Raw genomic sequence first — 9,731 nt, forward strand, 5'->3', positions numbered from 1 at the left:
AATATAAAATGACTTTATTTTTCTTATTTAGCTGCACGCACTCAGAGTAGTGTACAAGGTAGTACAAGAGTGTGTATGAATGCGGAATAATTGTCAGAATGAAGCTAACAATAAGCACACGCGGATCGCGAAAGATATTCGGGGACAGACTCGACGCGACTTCACTTGACGACAGTTCACAGACAAGACTCTTTGTTCATCTGTCTTTCACGGGCCAATCTCGAGAAGACACGATGAAAAGCCAAATACAAACACACACAGGAAGGACACGTAAAGCCGCCGCCTACATATAAATAATAATATTCTGATGTATTACATTTTTATTTCTAAAATAAAATGTAACACGTAAAAAATTTAAAACTTTGTTTAAGTTTGGAACGAAAAATATATTTGTTATTTTTTAATAATGAATATATTCGTTCTATTTGGAATTTTATTTCCTTTACAATTGCAAAACAATAATATTCTGCTCTAATTTGATTTCCTAATTTTTATCGATATAAATTTACATTGCATACTTCATATTACCTCCTCGCACAATTCGATACATAACTAAATAAATATACTTCTATTAAATAAATATACTTATATTTTTATTCATGGTGATCGATTGTTGCATTCCGTGCGTCCGCGACATCCGGATCCGTCGGTTTCGATCTCGCCGCAAGCGTGCGTGACACATGCACTACGCGCTCCCGATCTCGATTTACCGGTAAATCGGGCAAGGAAAATCGATGATCGAGAGAAGAGAGAATCGCGGGTTTTGTATTAAAAAAAAAAAAAAACAAAAGAAAAAATAAAAAAATCAGCACAAGGGTGATTCTCCCACGTAGTGGGGGTAACGAAACGACGTAGGAGAGAGATCGAGCACGAGTTCTCCTCCAGCATTCCGTCACGAGCGCTCGTGACCGGCGGATGTGTTGCGTCGCCGTTGGGCGTATTTTGCCGAGAAAATCGCGCAGCGTTTTTTCGCGGGGACGTGCCCAAACGCAACATCCAGTGATGTGGAAACCTCGAGAGACATCGTTTCGGATGATCTACGCGAGATCTACGCCGCGAGCGTCGTTCGACTCCGATTTGCCGAGATAATATAATTTTGACAGGAGAAAATTGAGAAGGTAAGATCGAGTTATTATTGTTATTGTTGTTCTGCAGGGAGGCGTATTTGATTAATTAAACGAAGATATTATAATATCACGTGGAGTTAAATCTATGACAGCAAATTAATCTTATTAGATGATAAATGATGAGAGAAATAACCTGATAAATTTTTTTATGACATAAAGGCGTTTTAAACGCGATAAAGTTTCGCGAGCACAGATAAATTAGAAAATAATATTGTATTTTAACAGTAAATTTATATATAATGGTAAATTACAAATCTCCTTTCTCACAAATGAATTTCAATATTTCTTTTGATTAAATTACATTTTAATAATTAATCACATTCACACAGAGAAGAGTGAAATAATTAATATTAATTAATTAGCCGACTTGGAAACACACACAATTATTTAATGATTAAATAATTCATTTCGCACAGAGGCCGCCGTTCTATTTCAAAATCCGAGTTTATCGAAACCTGGTATCTCAACAATGCCGTTAACAAGCGTTTTGCTCGTTTCCATTGTTTGTCGGTTCCGCGAATTATAAATATTTCCAATGTCGAGTAGAATAAAGTGCACACTGTGCACGAATAACGCAAACCGTTGCATATTTATGTAGGTTTACTGATGCAATGGTTTACGGATAAAACTGGAAACAGAATTACCAATAATTAAACGCCGGGCATTAGGTATTCATTTCATCGGTAAAGGATAGTAATTAAATTTCCGTTTGAATATAAAATCTCTATTTCAAACGAACACCTAAAGATAAATTTCCATTATCCACCTTTGCATCTTTAAATCACACCGTCGATATCCTTTAATTTGATTATGACTCAGAAATCATTAATGTAGTAAAGAAAATTTTTCTCAGCAATGTGAATAATTTATTTATTATTTTTTTATTTTTTTACGGACGGATCGAATTACCGAGTGAAACGGAACAATATACAGGTGCGCGGAAATAATTTATTTGATCACAATTGCTTAAGTAGAATATTATATTTTTTTAAACAATCTTGCAATGACTCTCGCGAGAGATCGATATTTACGAAACAAGTCTATCTGTCTAATCGACTTTCAAACTGTCGTTCTCGCGCGACGAGAAACCGGTGATATCTTTATATGTAGCAATATTTTAAGAGAACACATTTTTCATGTAATGTATTGGATTATCTCTCCAATAGAGAATTTGAGCTTTTTTCTTCAAGGTTTTGAAAAACTTTTCTGTAAAATAATTTGTTTCGTCAGTATATTTGTCAAGTTTTTACTTTTTCTTGTTGTTTTTCCGCGCAAACGTGACGACGGCGGTTTACTCACACGGAATTGTTGATCCAACTTTTTCGCACCACGACGCGATTTTGGGGCCCGCTTGCACGTATTTCTCTACATATATATATATATACACAATATATATCACGAAACTGTAACGTACGGCCCCCAAAGTTTGTCACAAAAATTTACAGGGCCCGGCAAAAAAAGGCGAGCGCGCGCGGCGCGCGATACGATCGCGTAAGTCGAGCGCGCTTCTAATTGACGTTAATGCGATTTTTTCTCGCTGCACCCCGCGTTGCAAGAGACTTGCGCGAATCGCGCCGGCGATCAAACAACAATCTTTTCCTTTTCAAATCGGCTCGGCGAATAACGTCGCTCATGGCGCTGGTGAGTTGAATGACCCCGTCACGGCCCATGTATTATCATGTTATTATAATCGAGCCGTGCTTTCGGGCCACTAATTGAGAGCGCGATTAATTAGGGACGGGCTGGGCGCCGATTCGGGCGCTGGCTTCGCTGAGACGGTGTATTTAGTACAGCGAAGAAGAAGGAAGAGAAGAAGGAGGAAGCTCTCTCGTATAAATCCTATCTGATAAAACCGCGTGCGCCGGCACATCGGTCTCTATCTAGCGAGATGTAATTAGTTTTGTAATAGAGGAATCGCAAGTGTTGATCCGGACGCGCGATAACGTAAGTATGTCGGCCGCGCCGTGTGTTTAATCCGCACAGGTGCGGGTGATAATTTTCGAGTCCCCCTCTTTTCCGCGATGATGGATGACAATTCTTTGAGAGCGTCCTCGGGACTCGTAATCTCGCGCGAAATGGCGCGCCAAACCGAATAATAAGACTCTCTTTCTCTCTCTTTTTGTTTTACGAAGACAAACACTTTCGAAGAAAATGATCCCATGAACTTTTTCGAGAGTTGAGCCTTATCAGTCGTCATCACATATATCGACATATATATATATATATATATAATGTATACATATACATCCTCTCTCTTCTGATAGTCCGCTACGAGCGTTCGTTCATTCGCTCGCTTGGCGCTCGCTTCTCTTGACTGTTTGCGCAGTATAAAAGGCAGCGGAAGATAAATTTGCACAACGCGAACTCGAAGCACGTACTCCACTTCCACGGTGGATTTCGCGTAACGCGATATGTGCAATACAAAATATATATCTACATATATATATATATATACGTATTCACTCTCGACCCGATTTTTTCGAGCGCGAATCGGCCACGTCAACGCTCGAAGGGCGAGACACTTTACCGGACGTGGCCGCAAAAAAACGCATCGCCAAGGCAAGGTTACACTCGACGTTGTGCAGTTCCACGCGGCTTTTTACGCTCGTTACGTGATTTTCATCTCGATATCCTTCATCGTTACGCTTCACCGTTCATTGTCCGTTCTCGCGACGCAGATCGGATCCGTGAATTTCTTTATCGAGTACGCGATCTCGGAGATGTGTTTTGCGTAAAAAAAAAAAAAAAAAAAAAAAACGATCGACCTAGCCGCGATATTCCCGTTGACGCTTCGCAGTCAAAACATTTGCACGTTTGACGTGTATGCACGGCAAATATCGAGTTGCGATTGAGATAACATTGTGTGTCGAGAACGACAGAAATGTGCATATGAATAAACATATATCACACCGAGTGCAAATCTGCTGTATTAAATTGACAAATTTTTTACACGATCGACGATATTTTGCGAAAAAAAAAACAAAATAAAAATGTGTAAAACAATATTTTCAGATATCGTTTCGTATCTCCGTCATAAAATAATAACCGACATTCTCTGGTTGGACCGTTGTTCTATAAAAAATATTTATAAAATGAAGAGACCGAAAATGAAATCCTGTTCGATCAACGGTACGGTTCTCGTTCATAAAAAATGTACGTCTACACTGTGCTCGCTTCCTTCCATACTAGCAAAATAACATGAAGATACCTAAGATGTTCCGCCGGTTCTCTCCCGGCAGAGGAGTAAAAAGCGTGTAACTTTCTTATCGATCAGCAGCTCTAAAGCGAGAGAGAAAGAGAGAGAGAGAGAGAGAGATAGTGAAAGGGAAAGAGAGGAACCTTCGATTAACCGATACTTCTTTGCGAACCAGTCGAGATTATGGCTGTCGATAGAGCGCATTCCAGATTTCCGTGAGTTTCACGCATCGCGTTAATTCCCCTCTTTTTATTCGATCGTCGATTTATTGCAGCGACCGGTTTTGAGATTCGATCCAATCGGTCGCTCGTGATTTTTTTTTCCTCTCCCTCTTCTTTCCCTTTTAAACTCGCTCGTCATATCCGATTTCCACACTTCCGATTTAATCCGTTGGAAAAAAAAAAAAAAAACGAAAAAACGACGGCCTTGTCGTTTCGTTATCGCCACCTGGATCGCTCCTCCTCGTCTCTCGTTCTCGTCTTTCCGGGGTGCGTTTGTTCGAAAGTAAATTGCATCCGCACGAGCGGCTGTCGAGCGTTGCGTGTTGCTAATTGACGCAAAAAATCGCGCCACCGCGCTTACTTAATGTAAAGAGTTAACGCGAGTAGTCGATTATTGACAGCCAACCCGATGAAATAAATTTGCTGCCGGTATCGCTCGACGCTCGTCGGTTTCGGCACAAAGATGGTTCCTCCCGGGGGGGAAAAAAGGGCGCATTACTGTTGCTTATCCCTGTCCTGACCTATGGTTACCATGGCGACGGTGGAACGCGCGGCCAATCCCACCCTTTGCGGTAGGGGTGGACTCACTCTCTTTTTCTCTCTCATCGAGAGAGGAGAGCTGCTCCAGAAAATTTCCTTCCAGTTTGACCGAGAAAAAAATACGGTCAATCGCGTTTTTCTTTCCCTCCCCCCTTCTTTTCTCTCTATATTTATCGATTTTGTTCCGGAATTTCTTCGCTTCGACGATGTGACTTACGATAGGGAAAAGAGTAAAAATCGCGGTACGAGAGTAATGCGTCAGTATCTCATAGGCGTGTTAACATCGCGTAATAACCACGTGTGTGAAGGATAATTATTGTCACCGAGGTATAATTTACGACAACCTTGTCTAAATATGTATTATCTTTGGAACTTGAACACATACGACTCCACGAAAATATTAAGTGGAAATACGTGGGCTTACACTGCTTGTACTCTTATCGTTATAATGAACGAATTAACCATGCCATAATTAATTAAAATTCAGTATTCAGCGTTAAATCAGAAATTGCACTAATGATACGCAACATGCTTCGTACGTATGCATTCGGCACGTAGGATGGTTAATTAGCACACGAACTTTTAATTTGTTATACACTAGTTACGATGTTAATTATAATTATTTGAATAATTTTCTGTTTTTTTGCGTGCGCGCGTGTGTGTGTGTGTGTGATAGTCGAGTAGACACTTTGATCTACTTTTATAATTGCAATTACAACGTGATTTTTTTTTTTTTTTTAATTTCTTACGTAAAATCCCGTCGCGTCAAGTCAAGTCGAAATGACACACTTGAAAATTCAATATATGCAGGACATACAACTACAATTGCGACCCCACTGTGGACTTTCTAATTAAAGGCAAAACGCGCGCGTTGCCGTACCTTCCGCTTGTGCACGAGTCACTCGAAACTTATTAACCTTCCTTCTCTCCGCGCTTGTGTATAGTTTGTGTACCACTTACAACTCCTTGCCGGTTGCGCCGGACCGGTCCGGCGCGGAGCTTGACATTGACGTGTATGCACGCACGTGCATACACGCGAGAGCACGTGTGGTGCGATATCGGAGTATCGGAGTTTCGAGAGACTCGCCGCAGAATTGGCCTTCGCGCCGTCAACCACGTCGAAATTTTCTGTCGAACCGATACCCGCTCTCCTCGCCCCGCGCGAATCGATACAGAAGACGGAATAGATTGCTATTTCACCCATTTGTCCGACGGGGTATGGGTTTCATTTCAAACGGAATCCTCGCGGCCTTTAACTTTTCAAACTGTTATATATATGTATATATATTTTTGCGACGTTTTAGAAAGAACTAAACGCGAATTAATATCACGCGCGATATTTTTATTTCTTAATTAATTGCAGAGAATATTTCAATATTTTCAATAAATATATTGTTGCATATTCCCAACAATTTGCTCAATAACGATATTATCGTGTAAAATTGATTTAACAGCGCTCTAACTTGATTCAATTGTGATATAACAAAATTTTATACGATTAACATAATTTAGAATTCTCCGCTTTTGCCCCGTCGTTATTGTGTTAATCGGAGGTTTGAGAATTTTCAATTGATTAAATCGATTTGACGACCGTAATTAATTACGGGCTCAGAGGTAATATTTCGTACGGCGCGCGGCCATTCAAAATATGCCGAAACTAGGTGGATATTTGAACATCGTGCAGCACGAAGGGCTGCCGAAACGGTATATCGGATATTTGGTGGGCGAGGGCGCGCAGGATTAATGCAAGGGACGATGATAGCTGGACGAACGTGTGCGCGGATTGTTCTCTGCCCACAGGGTATAATTGAATTTTAAACTCTCCTCTCTCTCTCTCTCTCTCTTTTCGGTACATATGCGTCTTTTCGCAGTCTCGTTGTGATCATAATTCCATCTATCTATTCACAACCAAAAGAAAAAAGTCCCGATATCATCGGATTTTATGCACGTCTCTATTAAATTTAATTTGCTCTCGGAATCGACGTTTTGTAACGCGCTACGAGGTTTTAATTATTTTTAATAGCGGCGTAACACTGGTGTGTTCGACACATTTGTCTCGACACTATCCTACTCCAAAAATGTTTATAAACAAGACAACGGATTGATATGTTTTGTGTAATAAATAAGAATAAATAAAATACAATAAAGAGGCAAATTTGTAATCGTTCGTGCAACATTGCGTACGAAGGCGCTTTGTACAACTCTCATTACAACTCTGCAACTTTTCTTTTCCTTCCTTTCTCTCTTGCCTCTTCGCATGCCTTTTTCTTCATCCTCTTTCCCATCCGGCGATGCTGACAGACGAGCGTATAAACCACTCCGTTATACAGGGTGGACCGAGTGACATCATCTTCGCTCGTTCTTCTCATTCGGATGATACTTCACTTCTTCGAAGAAGAAGAAGCACGGACGAGACAGCGTCCTAATCATGCGCGCAGCGTATGGTGTTTTTTCGATTAGCGCTTGCATCCGGAGAGCGTGGCTGGTTTTCTTTAAAAGCTCTCTGATGGGATCGTGAGATAGTAATTTTCTACGGTCTATGGTGTGTACATGCGTTTATTCTAAATAGAGCCTCAGCGGTTGCCAACCAGGAAGAAACGTAACGAGAACGTATTCTCGATCTTTCAAAGTTCAAAGTTGACGCGCTCTTTTTGTGCGCTGCAATGTTTCTTTCTTCGAAACGGACGGAAAACTTCATCTTTTCACGAAAATGCAAGATTTATATACAAAGAAAACTTTTCATCATTTACAAAATTATATTAAAAAAAAAAAAAATGTCCTTTCCTTTTTGCAAAAAGATTTTCACATTGATTTAAGAATGTAAATTTTATCACGTCCGTGTGTGCCATCTGTCTCTCTTTGAAGACAGTCACGCGATTTGAGATACGACGTCGTAAAGTTTTTCCCGATCGTATCTCCGAGGCTTGGAAGATTCAGATAAGCTTGATTGCGCGGACGATTCTCGAGATCGTCCGCGCGAGAGAGGCTGCGGAGAGAACCTCTGCGAAGAATGCGCCCTTCGAGCATGACTCGTATTTACTCGGCGAGGTTCCTTTGCCACTGCCATAGATTCTTAACTCACTACGGCCCTACGAAAGCAGAGAGAGAGAAAGAGAGCCGCGCATATGTACATGTACAACGTATGTACGTACACGATATTTCCGATACGCGCGCACATGCGCACTTCCATAAAACTTCCGTATTAATGCGCGCGCCCGGCGCGCAAATCGCGAGAGAATCGCGAAGCGTCGCGGATACGCGCCTCTTTCTATCTTCGTTGTTACCGGTGAACCGAGTTAATTACAAATTGGATTGCAATTAAGGCAAAGAACGCGCGGGTCTGTGCGCAATCGACCGCGCGCAACTGACCGTGGACACGGTTGTGTTATACGCCGTAGGCGTAAATAAACTTTTCGTTTAACAACAAGCACGGGACGACGACGACGACGACGACGACGACGACGACGATACAGTCACGAGAGATCATTGAAGTTCGCTTGAGAATGCAGCTTCCAGCTGCGAATTTACATAGCCGTGGCACATACACACCCCGAAGTTTCAAAAAGCGCGTCGGAAAGCGAGTGACTCGTTTTGCTCGCTTGGCAAGATACACTTGGCACTCGTTTCTGGACGTGTCATCTTTCCTCGCGACGTTTCTCTTTTCCGGACAAGAAAGAAAATCGTGATTTTCATATTACGCATCTTACAAATCGTTTCTCTATTTTTATATAAATCTTAAATTCCGCATATCTCAGATCGCGGCACATTGTTTCGCCTGTTCCTGTAATTAGATGAACTTTACATCTTGACGATGTTATAATCAATATCGGTCGTGTTGCGGTCGAACCCGTGTAACCCGTGGATGCTCCACTCGCTGGAATTCGCCACGTTACCGCACTTCGCCGCGAAACTTGTTCCTCACCCAGAGCGATGAACTTCAGGTTATGCACGCAGACTGCGGCGCATTGAATGTGTTTCACTAACTATCTCTATTACTTAGCGAACCCAATTCGATATGCGAGCATCGTTCGTGAGTATCTTCGCCGATAGTGAGCCGTCGTCACTTAATGAAACGTATACGTTTAAATTATCCGCCGCGCCCAAATGAAACCTCTCGCGGTATAAACTATCTCTCGGAAAAATAATATGCGCGGAATTATTGTATATAATAATTTAGTCTCGCGGTTAAAACGCTTATGCAGATGCAATTAGTGGTATCTACGGAGTTACGGTTTATGCGAGAGAAAGATGCAGGCGCTACACACACACACGGGTGCGCGCACGCACGCACGCACGCACGCACGCACGCTAAGAATAATAGGAACAACAAAATTCATTTATCACTCTCAAATAAAAACGCTTAATAAACTCGAAAGATATAAATCAATCGATGAGCTAATTGAACAATTTATTAATTTATTTACCGCGCTCTACATTATCGTTCCTGCTCGCTAATTTTTTTTTTTTTCTTTTTTTTGGCCCCACGCCGCGAAGTTTTTCGCCGCAAAAATATTCCTCGCAGTGGAAGGCGATTGGTTTTTTACTTTCTCTCACGGAATATCGTTGTCGTAAAATAGCGTCGACGAAGGCATGGGCGGAAACCGCTCGTTTCTTCTCGGATGCGCATCTGGCCGAGAGAATTCTCAG

The sequence above is a fragment of the Pseudomyrmex gracilis genome, unplaced genomic scaffold, assembly GCF_002006095.1.
Source record: "Pseudomyrmex gracilis isolate BER0280 unplaced genomic scaffold, ASM200609v1 scaffold_41, whole genome shotgun sequence".
NCBI lineage: Eukaryota > Metazoa > Arthropoda > Insecta > Hymenoptera > Formicidae > Pseudomyrmex > Pseudomyrmex gracilis.